Source organism: Trichechus manatus, unplaced genomic scaffold, assembly GCF_000243295.1.
Source record: "Trichechus manatus latirostris isolate Lorelei unplaced genomic scaffold, TriManLat1.0 scaffold00055, whole genome shotgun sequence".
NCBI classification, from domain to species: domain Eukaryota; kingdom Metazoa; phylum Chordata; class Mammalia; order Sirenia; family Trichechidae; genus Trichechus; species Trichechus manatus.
The window spans coordinates 10,604,846-10,620,381 of record NW_004443991.1 but is presented as its reverse complement, the minus strand read 5'-3'; the positions used below and the strand labels follow the sequence as shown (position 1 = coordinate 10,620,381).

The window sequence follows — 15,536 nt, the reverse complement described above, 5'->3', positions numbered from 1 at the left end:
TGTATTTTCACCAAAAAAAAAGGTTGAGAAGTTAGAGGGTTGATATGTTGTGGGGTTGTTAACCAATGTCATAAAACAACATGTGTACTACTGTTTCACGAGAAACTATTTGTTCTGTAAGCCTTCACCTGAAGTACAATTAAAAAAAAATTTTTAAAAAAAATTCTGCTGAAAACTCACTGAATCTGGAACTCCTTTTCTTATTAACCTCATCTGACTTGATTTAGGAATATTTTTATACTCATTTTGAACTCCTACTTTGTTCTTCATTGAATCACAAAATCACAAAATTTTAGACTTGAAACAAACTTTTAGAGAGTATCCAATGTAATCCCTCATTGAATGAAGAGGAAATTCAGGTCCAAATTAAGAAATTTGCTCAGGGTCCCATAGTTTGTTCAAGGAGAACAAACTGGGACTAGCACAAAGCCACCCATGGGGTTATTTTTGGTTTTTCATCCATCACAGCAAAAGTCTAAAAAGAAACATTTCTGAAGGCAACTGAAGTTTACTCATTTTATATTTAAAAGAAAACACAAGGCAAATCACTGACACTTAGCACAAAGTATAAGCCATTTAGTTCATTAAAAGCCAACAGTCATTTAACATTCAAAACGTATGTACTGACCACCCACTGCTGTGCCAGGCACCTTGAAAAAAAGGCAAAATAATATATGAAAACTAAGTAAGAATTTAGTCCTATGAGAAATATTCTCATGGAAAAGTTTAACTTGCGAAATCATATTTCAATGGACTATGACACTTAAATTACACATATATTAAGTACCCCATTGTCTACACTTTCCCTCTGTCCCAGCTGCCTTTTAATACTATCCCCAACTTGAACCTCTAATTCATACCTTATATTTACCGGGAACTAGCACGAGGAAGTAGTGATTGTATAGGACAGTAGTTTCAAAACCTTTATAAACCTTCAATAAAGTTTCTACCCGAAGTGAAGTTTTCAACCTAAATTCTTTCCATGAAATGCAACATTCAGCTTCTACTTGAAAACTGCAATCATATTTAGCTATTGTTGGGTGCCATCGAGTCAATTCTGACTCACAGCGACCCCACAGACAGAGACGAACTGTCCTATAGGGTTTTCTTGGCAGTACTCTTTACAGAAGCAGATGACCAGATTTTTCCCTCGCAGAGCCGCTGGATGGGTTCGAACCACCAATCTTTCGGTTAGCAGCTGAGCGCTTAGCCGTTGCACCACTAGGGTTCCTCATATTTACCTATTATCTTCTTTAATTTAAAATACCACTTTGCATCATATGTCTATAAAGTAGCTAGGACCTTTCTACTAATAGATCAAATCTCCTCACTAATTTTTCCAATTGTGATTTGAGGATAAGAACAATCTTTCTCAACCTGTGTGTGCCAATAGTTATATTAAAAACAAAAAAACCCGCTGCCGTCGAGTCGATTCCAACTCAGGGACCCGATAGGACAGAAAAGAACTGCCCCAGAGGGTTTCCAAGGAGCGGCTGGTTGGTTCGAACTGCCGACATTTTGGTTAGCAGCCAAGCTCTTAACCACTATGCTACAGGGCTCCAACAGTTATTTAAAGCATACAAAATAATTAATGTATTTATTTTACACTTGGGGAGCTAAAGTGAGAAGATCCTGAAGGTCTCACATAAACGACTCTAAGACATCTGCTCTCAATTCACCATTCCAGACCGACAATTATACCTCACACAGCAATCAAACAAAAGGTAGCATTTTCAACTTGGCCAGGTTTAATAAATTTTATCACTGGTCACGATTTGGTGTTAAGGGCTTTTCCCAATCATATTAGAGTTATCAGAGGTGAAAGAGTCACAAGAAGAGACTGAAAATACGTAATTTTCAAGTAGAAAAGGATCTCAGAAAATAGAATATTAAAATTAATCTGCATTTCAAAGTGTGATGAGATTTATTCTTTCAACATACTCTTCCACTGTGAATATTTAATTATGCTAGAGACTTATCAACACTCTTTTCCTTTCTAAATATTTACAGTAACAGTTTGTCAAGGAGACAATCAGTTTGCTGTCCTATATGGATCTGATAAAATGTGTGAACAGTTTTATACTGTTGCGCTCAATTTTACAGTTCCTAAAAGTCTTCTGGGACATCATTCTCAGTATGGTTCTGGCCTTATCCATTTCATTCTCTGAACTGATCTTCTTTGGTGAACTAAAGCATTCATCTCATTTCATCAAACAACACATATAAAATTACAAATCTTTTTTTTTTTTTTTGGTCCTGTGAACAATCTTGAGATATATCTCTTGTCAGATCAATCTTGAGATGAAGATGCAACTTTTTCCTTTGAGAATCAAAAATTTTTCAGAAAAAATATTGAGCTATGTCACTTAAGCTCTCTTATTAACTGTCTCAATGGTGTTTAGGCGCAAAACGTTCCCAATTTCAACATAAGAATATACTACGTGTGGATTTCAAGACTTCAAATTACAGACAGAAGTTCTTATTACAGCAGCAAAAACCCAATCTGAATGCTTATTTAATTTCTTTATACTATCCAAATCAAATAACTTTTGTTGGGCCACTTCAGGCACATAGCTGAGTCAATGAACATATTTCAGACAGCTGATTCTCATTTGTCAACCTAAAACTATTTCTTGCTGAGGGAAATACAGGTTGGACAAAAAGAAATACAAAATTAGGATCCAAAAAAGAAAAAAAATCCAAAAAACATGTTCGTAGAAAGGCCTCCACTTAGCAATCTGATGATGAAACAACAATTTAAACTATATATGTAAATGCCACTTCACCAGAACACAACTAACAAATATTCCTCAATTAACCACATTTTGGGGAACACCACACTTTTAGGAAAGAGGGACAAGTTATAAAAGCAAGCTAGTATCAATTTAAAAAAAAAATTCTCAGAATGTCTTGAGGGTAGAAAGGCTATTGGTATTACTAGGGCATTTTGCTGGGTGTCAGTACACACTTGGTCAAATCTCTGGCCCTTTCTATATATTATATATTTTTTAAATTGTAATTATAAATCATTAAAGTGATGACACCAAGATGATACCCCCATTAAAAAAAAACAAAAAAGATGCACTCTAAAATTTCTTACAAATTCAGACAAAGGTACTAATCTTTGCAAAGATTCACAAGTACTGAAACAAAAAGTTTCCAGTTTAACTTTCAATGAATAAGAAAATTAAATTAACTAAAACTTTTTTTTTCCCAAGCATTCCAGTTTATCCCAAAATTTTTATTCTCCGAAACTGAGACATTGGTTTTATTTCTCACATACTAAAATTATTGTTATCTGGTAGAATCTCTTAACTATCCATTTTAAATTGATATAAAATACATTCCTAATGCAGATTTTGTGTACTGGCTCTAAATTATCAAAAAAAAAAAAAAAAAAAAAATTCTCAATTGCTGTCATTGAGAAATATCCAATACACAACATTTGTATCAAACTTTCTCAAGTGTACTATTGTATATTGCATGCATGTATATAAGACTATATAAAAGTATAATCCTATTTTGTATCCATTTAATAATCATCAAGAAAGGAGCATGACAAATAAAATAAGGGATAAAAAATTCATCTGCTCTTCTCCATTTCCATGCTTCATTAGTTAGAACAAGGGAGAAGAAAGGCTTGGACTTGGCAGTCAGACAGGCCTGGTTATGGATTCTGACCACTACTAGTTGTCTAATCTGGGAGGCTGAGTTCACTCTTCTATAAAAATAGACCAGAACCTCCTCCATGGGATGTTAAGAATGTAAAAAAGAGAATGAATGTAAAAACTCCGTTTACAGTGTCTCACATATGTAGTCTTAAATATTTACTGAAAAAAAAAAAAAATACATGAATTAAAGAATTTCCTTCCTTCTTCAAACCCTTATCACCACCTCACCCCAAAAGATCAGTATAGTAGCTTTCAAGTGATAATCTCCATTTCCAAATTAATCTCTATCAGATTATCCACAATCACTCTTTGATCCTTTAACTTGCTGAATCCAAATCCTTCAACAGACCTTCACAGTCTACTCACAAAATTTAATTTGACTGATATTCCACGTATTTTTTGTGCCCTCCCTACCTCACCCTCTACCTGCACACACAAAACCCAACCCCAACTTCCTTTGCCTTTCACTGTATCTCAGAAGATGTAATCGAAGTCCAGTTCCCAGTACTTGGGTGCTTTCTTGCCTCTAACCATTTGCCCAGATATCTGCTATTTAAAATGCTCCTGCTCCCTCTTCCTTCCTCTTCATGCAGGTCAAATATGATCCTAGGCCAAATAATCTCTCCTCCCTCTGAATTCCTTAATCCCCTACAGCATGAACTATAAACTCTTCTATTATTGCCTTGAATATGAACCTCTTCTATTATTGTCTCAAATGATTACTTTAAATGTGTGACTCTTAGCCTCCATTTGTACCTCTACTCCAGATACAGCCACACCATCATCATCAGCACACTCTTAATTATAGTCCATGAGTTTCAAATGTAAAATTCCCAGTGGAGAATCACAGATTTAAATCCTGTACATTAAACTTTTCCACCATTCATCCTTCCCACTGTACAGTTTACAACTGTAAACTCCAAATGCAGGGAATGGGTATACCTTATTGGTCTTTGAAGTCCCACAAAAATATAAAGGAAGCAAAAGGAGAACACAATTCCATCACGATTTCACCAACAGAGCAGCTTGAAGAAAACCAACTCTCTCAGAAGTCATTCAAATGCAAATCTTTCCAAACAAATCAACAAAAATCTCTGGTACATTTTTTAAAGTTTAAAGGAAGAAGAAAACATACTCAAATCAGTCCTTGAGAAAGTTCCAATAAAAGCAGAAGAAAGGCTGTCTTCAGTTTAATCCTGAAAGAACAGGTGACTGGAAGGCTCCATTCAGTGAAAATCAGACCTGGTCCAGACCTGGTCCTGAGATCTAGAAGTTCTCTGACTCAGAATTCCAGAGCGCAGACTTCTCTAGGTCCAGAGCAGGTCTTAGCAGCTGGCAGGTTACAAAGTGGTGAAAATGTAAACCCTGTGTTTACTGGCAGCTCAAGGCTCTCAGAAATAACACTACCATCTACCCAGTTGTAACACAGAGGTGCTGTGTAAGGGTTAAGAAACAGAAAATAAATGGCTGATAAGAGCAGCCAAGATTCCGCTAAGCTCAAAACAGACCTTAACCTAAGGGCACTGATGCCATCATTCAAATGAGACAAGGTGCTTGGCCTGCAAGGGAGGGAGTGAAGAGCCACTGGCTCAACACAAAAGAAACATACACATTTCGAGAAAGATCTGATGAGAGAACACAACACTGGTGTCTGGCTGAGTCTCCTAGTGGAGTCCCAGTTCCCCAAAACAACGTCAATATTAAAGTGGAGCTGTTCCACTTTGTTCTTTATACAGATTCAGTGACTGAGTTTTCACATTCAATAAAACTTAATCAACCTTTAGAAATGTGGGTTTTACAGCTAAGATAATAAATGGTAATGTACTGGAAATTAACTTTAGAAAAACAAGCTCCTTGCTTACTTACTTTTCCCCAAAAATTATAGATCCATATGAACAATTTACTGTTTTCTTACCCAAATATAAACTGTCAGACAAAATAAATATTGTTATTCCAGTAACCCTAAATTTGAATGAAACTATTCAAAATGATTCCAATAAAATGTTTTTAGTAATATAGATAAATTTGTTTCTGGTGTAAGTATATAAATAATTAAATAAAGTTCAACTTCGAACTTACTTTTCAATTTACTACCAACTTTGCTATACAACAGATGTAAAGTAAGAGTGAAAATTAAATACGCAGTTCAAAATTTATTCTTAATTTAGCAATTTAAAAATCTTTTTCCAAGTTAAGCTCATTCAATGCAGAATCTCTAATAAATGCATTTCCTAGCACCCTGAGAAGGAAAATGTTATATCACATGTTTACGTATTTATATATATATTTTTACTGTACCTTAAGGTTGGTCTAGGAGCCCTGGTGGCACATTGGGTACAGTGCTCAGCTGCTAACTGAAAGCTCTACAGTTCGAACCCGCCAGCCGCTCTGTAGGAGAAAGATGTGGCAGTCTGCTTCCATAAAGATTTACAGCCTTTGGAACCCTATGGGGCAGTTCTACTGCCCTACGGGTTGCTATGAGCCAGAATCGACTCAAGGGCAGTGGTTTTGTTTTTTTGGGTTTTAAGGTTGGCCTAACTTATTTATTAAGACTACAGTTTTTTAAGACTACCGAAGACCAAACGAGTTGTAGGATGACATCAAGGACATCACACATAAAGAAAGCAAAAGGTCATTAAAAAGACAAGAAAGAAAGAAAAAAAAAAACACAAAATGGACATCAGAAAAGACTCTGAAACTTGCTCTTGAATGAACAGTAGCTAAAGAGAAACAGAAGAAATGATGTAGTAAAAGAGCTGAACAGAAGATTTCAAAGGGCAGCTGGAGAAGACAAAGTAAACTATTATAATGAAATGTGCAAAGACCTGGGGTTAGAAAACCAAAAGGGAAGAACATACTTGGCATTTCTCAAGCTGAAGGAACTGAAGAAAAAATTCAAGGCTCAAATTGCAATACTGGAGGATTCTATTGGCAAAATATTGAGGAAGCATCAAAAGAAAATGGAAGGAATACAGAGAGTCATGTACCAAAACGAATTGGTCAACCTTCAATCATTTCAGAAGGTATGATCAAAAACTGATGGTACTGAAGGAAGAAATTCAAGATAGGCAAAAAACAAGGTTCCAGGAATTGACAGCCAAATGAGGTATTTCAACAAACGGATGCAATGCTGGAAGAACCCACTCGTCCATGACAAGATATCTGGAACACAGCTACCTGGCCAACTGACTGGAAGAGATCCATATTTGTGCCCATTCCAAAGAAAGGTGCTCCAACAGAATGCAAAAATTATCAAAAGATATCATTAATATCACATGGAAGTAAAATTCTGCTGAAGATAATTAAAAAATAACAGGGAACTACCAGAAATTCAAGCCAGATTCAGAAGAGAAGTAGAACGAGGGATATTATTGTTGATGTCAGATGGATCTTGGCTGAAAGCAGAGAATACCAGAAAGATGTTTACCTGTGTTTTATTGACTATGCAAAGGACAGTCAATAGTGTAGACAGTGTGGATAGTGTGGATCATAACAAACTATGGACAACACTGCGAAGAATGGGAATTCCAGAACACTTAACTGTGCTCAAGCAAAACCTGTACACAGATCAAGAGGCAGAACAAGGGGATACAGTGTGGTTTAAAATCACAAAAGGTGTGTGTCAGGGTTGTATCCTTTCATCATACTTATTCAATCTGTAAACTAAGCTAACAATCCAAGAAGCTGGTCTATATGAACAATGCGGCATCATGATTGGAGGAAGACTCATTAACAATCTGTGATATGCAAATGACACCACTTTGGTTGCTGAAAGTGAAGGGGACTTCACTGACGAAGAACAAAGACCACAGCCTTCAGAACGGATTACACCTCAACCTAAAGAAAACAAAAATCCTCACAACTGGACCAATAAGCACCATCATGACAAATAGAGAAAATATTGAAGTTGTCAAGAATTCCATTTTACTTGGATCCACATTCAACGCCCATGGAAGCAGCGGTCAAGAAATTAAACGGCATGCTTCACTGGGCAAAATCTGGTGCAAAAGACCTCTTTAAAAGTGTTAAAAAGCGAAGATGTCACATTAAGGACTAAGGTGCGCCTGACTCAAGCCATGGTATTTTCAAATGCCTCATATGCATGCAAATGCTGGACAATGAATAAGGAAAACCAAAGAAGAATTGATGCCTTTGAATTTTGGTGCTGGCAAAGTATATTGAATATACCCTGGACTACCAGAAGAACAAAAAAATCTGTCTTGGAAGAAGTACAGCCAGAAAGTTCCTTAGAAGCAAGGATGATGACACTTTGTCTTATGTACTCTGGAAATGCTATCAGGAGGGAAAACTCTCTGGAGAAGGACATCATGCTTGGTAAAGTAGAGGGTCAGTGAAAAAGAGGAAGACCCTCAACAAGATGGATCAACACAGTGGCTGCAACAATGGGCTCAAACACAACAATGACTGTGATGATGACACAGGACTGGGCAGTGTTTCGTTCCGTTGTACACAGGGTCACTATGAGTGAACCAACTTGATAGCACCTGACAATAACAACACAGCTTTTTTAAATATTTGCTGCAGCCTAATCATGAGAGAATACATGGCTCTCTTTTCAGAAGGCATTAAATTAAGAATACTAAATGAGCTCTGTAGGTTTTCTGAAGTACTTCCAAGCTTGTCTACATTAATAAAATACTAAATGAATCAATACTACAAAAGAAATTTTTAATCACTGATAATTTAAAACAGGTCAAGCCTTTTACATTAATCAAAGACACAATATAAGAGGGGTTATAGCGAGCAGTTTACCATCAGTAAAATTTCTGTGTCAGGTAATTTTTCCCTATAAGCATAAAAGGATGTTTCTCTCCCGTTGCATTCCTGAGGAACAAAAAGTAATCTGTTCTTCCATGAGTTAGGATAGTATTAACTGCCTCCTTCTAGAATAGAACATTTGTCATAATATGTTTTGTGTAAATACATTTAAAAGGGCATCTCTTGCAGTTATGTAGAGTAAGCAGTTAGGAGGGATTAAATTATCAGAGATAGTCTGGTTACTTCTTCCCTATGGCTCTACAGCCCAGTGGATCTCTGGTGTTTCATGGAGGTGGGGAAGGAGTTAACAATTAGGCTTTGGATAATACAGAACTTAACATTTCAAAAGAAAAAAAACAACTGAAGTCACTCCCGAGATTCACCCTTCAGCGAAAGATTAGACAGGTCTATAGGACCAACAATAACACACATGAGAAATGTGCTTCATAGTTCAATCATGTATAGGAGACTGTCTTAGTCACCTAGTGCTGCTGTAACAGAAATACCACAAATAGGTGGCTTTAACAAAGAGAAATCTATTCTCTCACAGTCTAGGAGGCTAGAAGTTCGAATTCAGGGTGCCAGCTCCAGGGGAAGGCTTTCTCTTTCTGTCAGCTCTGGGGGAAGATCCTTGTCATCAATCTTCTCTGGTCAAGGAGCTTCTCAGTGCAGGGACCCCAGGTCCAAAGGATGCACTATGCTCCCGGTGCTTCTTTTTTGGTGGTATGGGGTCCCCCTGTCTCTCTGCTTGTTTCTCTCTTTTATATCTCAAAAGAGATTGACTTAAAACACAACCTAATCTTGTAGATTGAGTCCTGCCTCATTAACATAACTGCTGCTAATCCCACCTCAATAACATAATAGAGATAGGAATTAAAAACATAGGAAAATCACATCAGATGACAAAATGATAGACAATCACACATACTGGGGATCATGGCCTAGGCAAGTTGACAGATATTTTGGGGGGACATAATTCAATCCATGACAGAGACTAATGGGCACACTAGCCCAAAAGCAAAGACGACAAGGCAGGAAGAGACAGGAAAACTGGACGAATGGAAACAGGGAAACTGGGGTGGAAAAGGGGAGAGTGTTGACACATTGCAGGGTTGGCAACCAATGTCACAAAACAACTTGTGTATGAACTGTTTAATGAGAAACTAGTTTGCTCTGTAAACTTTCACCTAAAGTACAAAAATAAAATAAAATAAAAAATAAAGAAAAAACAAACACTTCAAAGATTTTAAAAATTCCAAATTGATTCAGAATTTAATGCTATTAATGCTATTAAAAATAAATCCTTCAAGGCAGGCAGGGACAGGAAAGCTGGTAATAGGGAACCCAAGGTTGAGAAGGGACAGTGTTGACATGTCTTGGGGTTGTTAACCATTGTCATAAAACAATATGTGTACTGACTGTTTAATGAGAAACTATTCTGTAAACTTTCATCAAAAGTACAATAAAAAAAATTTTTTTAAATCCTTCATTAATGAAATTCCCCTTTTATATTGTTAAAAAAATTCTTCTCTTGACTTACTCACTTCTTAGCCAAAAACTTGCCAGACGTAGATAAGATGTTCACAAAGCAGATCTATAACATCACGTTGAGATTAGATTATTTTGTGTGGCTTAATCTTGGTGAACAGGCAAATAAACTGACCGCTGGGTGTTTACAATCTGCAGAGAGTGAGGAGGAAGCATGTGTCCCTTGCTCTGCACGGTCTGCTCTTTGCTGCCTTTTTGCCTTTGATGCCCTGAGGAGCTCGAAAGGGCTCACCAACAAATCCTGGACAAGTAACGTATTAGGAAGTATCAGCCATGGGAGAATCTGAAGTGTCAGCTCCTTGAAAGTGGTAGTCGTTCTAGCACATCTTCGAGTGGGAGTCCCTGGTATAGCAATGGGTGGCAAGAGAAGGACTGCAGGCCCACCCTCGTAGTCTATCTGGAGTTGAGGTGCCCCCAGCAGAACTGCACAAGAACCTAAGAAAAACTTGCTTCCAGCACCAGATGAAGACAGACTCACGGACTCCAAGGAAAGACCCAACAGTAAAGGCCAATCAGGACTCAGAGACGGTAACTGTAACTGGAATGTGAGAGAAGACATGGTGTTAAGCTGTGCAGCAAATGATAAAGGGCAGAGGGAGCTGCCCTGCTCACAGCTGTGGGGCTAAGGGAAGAAAAGGAGGAATAAGGGGGCAGGACTCAAGATCCTGCACTGAGCAATGCCTGGAGTGCCAGGTGGATGAAATAGGGAAGCAAAAGGCATTTATTACACTTTCTCAAAGGAAGATAAACGTATTTTTCCACCAGAACAAATCAACCCTAAGAAACAGAGGAGGAGAAGTTTGATGTATGCTCCACTTGCTGGGGTTATGAAACAATAACGGGCAGGTCGGTGTGATACCGCTAGGGGCCTAACGCACAGGAAAGCATGCAGGCTCAGGCTCTGGTAGTAGTGCCCAGACATTCAGTGGGAAACTCTTTCATTTCAAACTAGAAGACAGAATACAAAATGTTGGAGCCAAATGAAATTTTATACGTCCCAGGTCTACCACTCTCTCATTTTTTTCAAAAGGACAGTGAAGCTCAAAAACAGTGACTTGTTTATGGCTTACAAAGCTACTTAACAGACAGGACTGTTGACAGTTCTCTTGATTTTTGCCCAGTGCTTTTAGAGAAATTTTTGTCGCTGAGCAGGGAAAAGGCATTTCAGTACTTACTGCATTTACATTTTTCCTTTCTACATTCAACATACATGTAATGAATAACACTAAGTACCAGGCACTAGGCTAGAGCCTCGTATCCTTGCTTGAAAACCATAGAAAATGGATGTGGTAGATAATGGCAATAGGCTTAACAATATACCAGGCAAAATGTAGAGATCATTCAAGTAAAATTATACACTGCCAACTACAGATTATGAAGTTAGGAGGAAGATCGATATGAAAACTGGCATATAGTGTAAAAGAACAATCAGATACCAAAAGAATCAATGGCTGAGAAAGAAGTGGATGAGGGACAGAAAAGGGGAAGGAGTGGCAAATACAACTTGAGTCATTTATTCAAACTTTTGCAATGCAGAACACATGAATGATCAAGTCACTGCAGCTTGCAAACAGTCCTCTGTGGGTCACTCTTTATCTCAACTCAAATTACGGGAACAAGGAATCAGGAAATGATGTGTACATTTCTGTGCTGAAACTATCTTTGGAAGTCAGGAATAGCTGACAGTTTTCATTTGACATAAGAGAACACTACATTAATATGATGTGGTTTTCTGAGAAGAAACATAGCTAGCAAACATACCCAGCTATTTCAGGATATCTGGGCTTAACTGGATTTGAGAAAAGGTGCAAATGACAATTGGAAAACTGAGAGAAATAAAAGTAGCTGTTACAAAGGATAAAACCAACACACCAAAAAATGAGGATCATTAGGGTCATTGATAAGATCACATTACAGGCAACTTAAAAAATTGTTCTCATTTTAAAACTTCTGCCAAGATATTGTAATAGTCACACATTCATAAAGATGTGATGAATATGTTAAACAGAAATCTAGTAATTTTAAAGATACCGACAAAAGGAAGGAACACTTACATTCTGCTAGTAGTATAAAATGAAACAAGCTCTGGGAAATCCATGTACGTTATCTGTGGAGCTTCAAGTGCGTGTACCCTATGATGCAGCAGTTCTTACTCCTGAACATATGCCCTGGAGAAACAAGGCATACATAAAGAGGCTGTATAAGACTCTCAAAAGGTGTTCCTCTACAGCTTTACTTCTAGTAACACGAAAACTGGAAATAGCCATCATTTAGTATGTTGATGGAAATATCCATTAAAAGAAAGTAGATAAATAAACTTTGGTATTTCCATACAATGAAACACTATACAACTGTGATCATAAATGAATTACATGTATAAGCAGAGAAGACTCTCCAGTCATGATGCTAAGCAGGAATAAAAGGTGTTGCAGAAGGAAATATATATACTACAGGTAGTCCCTGACTTCCAGTGTATTCGAGCTATGACAACCGCACATAGGACCAACAGTGTACCTGGAACGTGGCATCTTCCTAGGAGGAAGTTACAGAGAAAATGCATGCAGGCGATGTAAAAAAAAAAAACTGCTGCGCTATGTGAACATATGATGGAACAGACTGGTGGAAAAATCATCTGTATGGCGACAACGCTGAATTTAGAACTTGATATCGCCAATGTGGAACAGCTCATAGATCACAAAGAAGGGGACTGACAGATCAGGACTTCATGGTATTTTCAAGAGAAAAGAAATGCTGAAGAAGAAAAACAATGAGGAGAAGGAATGACAGAAGTTGTCAAAAAATATTAAAGTGAAAGGATTAGCAGGAGTTTTTCTAAACTAAATCAGGGGCTTCAGTTGCTTGAAAACATCGACCGGACCCAAACCCTGATTGCAGATATGAAGAAAAAAAGAAAAGGACCATACAGACAACTCATGAATTTTCTGAATAGAAACACCATCCCCATTCCCAGGGATAATCCAGATGATCCAGAACCTTCCACAAGTGGAGTTATTACTGCAACTGACAAAATGCCAATGCTGTCCAACTCTTCTTCATCGTCAGAGTAATTTTTTATGATTTGTGCATTTTTTTAATGTATGTATTAAACTATATCTGTAAGTTTGTATGTAATGTTTCAACAAAGATTGGATTTATAAAGATACTGATAACAAAAGGCAATTAATAATAAAAACTAAAAAAATGAAATGAGGTTTTCGACTTATGTCAGAACCACTTATGCTGGAGTTGTCAGAACGGAACCCCGTTGTAAGTCGAGGACTACCAGTATATTATTATATAAAATTTTAAAAAGGGAAAACTTAACATATTGCTGTTTGAGAACACATAAATATGTAAAAAACTATAAAGAAAAACAAGAAATAATAAGCTGAGAATTCAGGATGGGGGTGGCGGTGGTAGAGAGAGGCCATGGAGTCTGGGCCGGGCACCCAGTGGGTGACAAAGGTACCAGTGAGGTTCTAGCTCCTAAACTCAGTGGTTCGTACTCAGTTATTCATGTTAATATTCTTCTTTATACCTTTATATGTTTTAAATATTCTTTGGAATATACAGCATTTTCTAAATATCCTGGGGTTACTTCTATTTTAAAAAAGATTTCAGAAATAACACTATACTTAACTAAAGATTTTAAAGATGCTTTTTAAGTGTCTGCAAATAACAAGGAAATAGATTATGAAGCATGTACTCAGGACTTTATAAACATTATTTCCTTTAACTCACACAACTCTTTGAGGTGAGTGTTTTCATCCTTAGTTTACATATGAGGAAACTGAGATTCAGTGTTAATAAGTAGATTGTCCAATATTACACAGCTAGTGAGGCTGGGATTCAAACCATATCTAATTCTGAAAACCAGGTTGTGTCTACTAGTTAGGACTGTCTACATTAGCAAAAATAAAAATCCAGCAGGAAAATAAAACTGACTTGTTATACTGCAGTTGACAACTTTAATTCATCTTCATATTTAAAATGCAGCCCTAGATCATGTTATAATAGTTTTTATTAATTTTATGTCATAACATTATTTTTTATTACTTTAATATCGCAATTTACACCTAAACTCTATAAATTCTAAAACTGGCAACAGATACCAATTGTGTTTATAGAAAGTCTCCACTTCACAGCATTTCCTTTCATAACTTGAAATTCTCTAGGACTGTGGGAGTTTCAGGAAAGTTAGCTGTTAGTAGGCTGAAACTTGGCACTCTCGTTTCATCAGGGATTCACTCACAAGGAAGTGTACAAGTTTGCCAAGCCCCACAGAAATTACTCACTTCCACTCTCTCTTTTCTTCATCTCTCTTCCAACCATACTTCAAAACCTAATTTTAAACTCTTGCAGGAAACCCAATTAATACCACCTGGCTTTCTGTACTCTATTAACTGTGCCTCCTCATTTATATGATAATTTGTCAGCTTTTTAATTTGCTGCTGTTGTTTTTCTTTGCATATGTGTCCACCCTGCTAGAGACACTAAGAAGACAAGCGTTTACAAGTTTAATTCTTCTGTGTCACGCCCTAACTCCTTCTTCCCCCAAAGCACCACCAACTGTGCTTGTAAACAGCAGTCATGTAATAAATGCTGGTTGACTTACTACAATGGAACAATTCACCTCTGGTATTTCTCAATATCCCAGTGAATCCTCCACATCTATAAACATGCTGGAGATGATACCAGGTACCGCTAGAGGCTTGGGGTCTTCCTGAGGATGCCTGGGACAAGAAAAACACAGAGAGACCGAAGACAGTCAGAAGAAACACAGAGAGGGGAAACATGGAAATACACAGAAGGCAGAAATACAGAGGCAAGAGGAGGGCAAGAACCAGGAGTTACAGAGAGATTAAGCAGCCACAGAAACTCAGACACAGGGAGGAAGCTGGCCATCTGAACTTGGGTTTTGGTTTTGAAACCACATTTTTGGTATGATTTACTCATGTAATAGTTGCCCTCATGTTACTAAATCTATGCTATAATGAGCCATTTCAAACTTATTTTTAAGATTTTTTTTATTGTTGAAATTAAATGAGGTTTACATTTAAAGTTAGTCTCCCATATGGAATTTTTTTTTTTAACATTCTTATGAGACCCCAACCGCTCACCCCATTCTGCAAAAGCACACTCCTCCCCTCTGCCCCTGATTCCCCACAAACATTCAACAAGCTCCTAACTCTCTGCCTTCCCCTCTCACCTCTGGGCAAAAGCTGCCCCTTTGGTCTCTTATATCTACTTATCTAAAAGGCAAATTCTTCACAAGTATCACTTTATGTCCCACAGTCCAGTCCAATCCCTGTTTGAAGAGTTGGCCTCGGAAATTGTTTTAGTTCTGGGGTGAGGGAGAAACAAGGAGCCATGCTTTCCAGGGTGCCTCCAGTCTAACTCAGACCATTAAGTCTCATCTACTTACTAGAATTTGAGAATTTGAGTTCTGCATCCCATCATTCTACTGCTCCATCAGGGACCCTCTGTTGTGTTCCCTGTCAGGACGTTCACTGGTGGTAGCCAGGCACCATCTAGTTC

The 15,536-nt window shown here is 37.5% G+C and overlaps 1 protein-coding gene across 13 annotated transcripts in view; it reads right to left on the bottom strand.

Annotated features, from left to right (window-relative positions):
• Positions 1–15,536, bottom strand: part of BBX (BBX high mobility group box domain containing) — a 348,585-nt gene that overhangs the window by 166,440 nt on the left and 166,609 nt on the right. Inside the window, exon 1 of one of the 13 annotated variants that reach the window (XM_023732890.1) lies at positions 14,632–14,656. The exons of 10 other annotated variants lie outside the window; for them this stretch is intronic. The gene's annotated coding sequence lies outside the window, so the exon portion shown is untranslated. Of the gene's footprint in view, positions 1–12,052; positions 12,747–14,613; positions 14,657–15,536 lie in introns of those variants that run through there. 2 more of the 13 variants (XM_023732889.1, XM_004378156.2) reach the window with 2 other exon arrangements.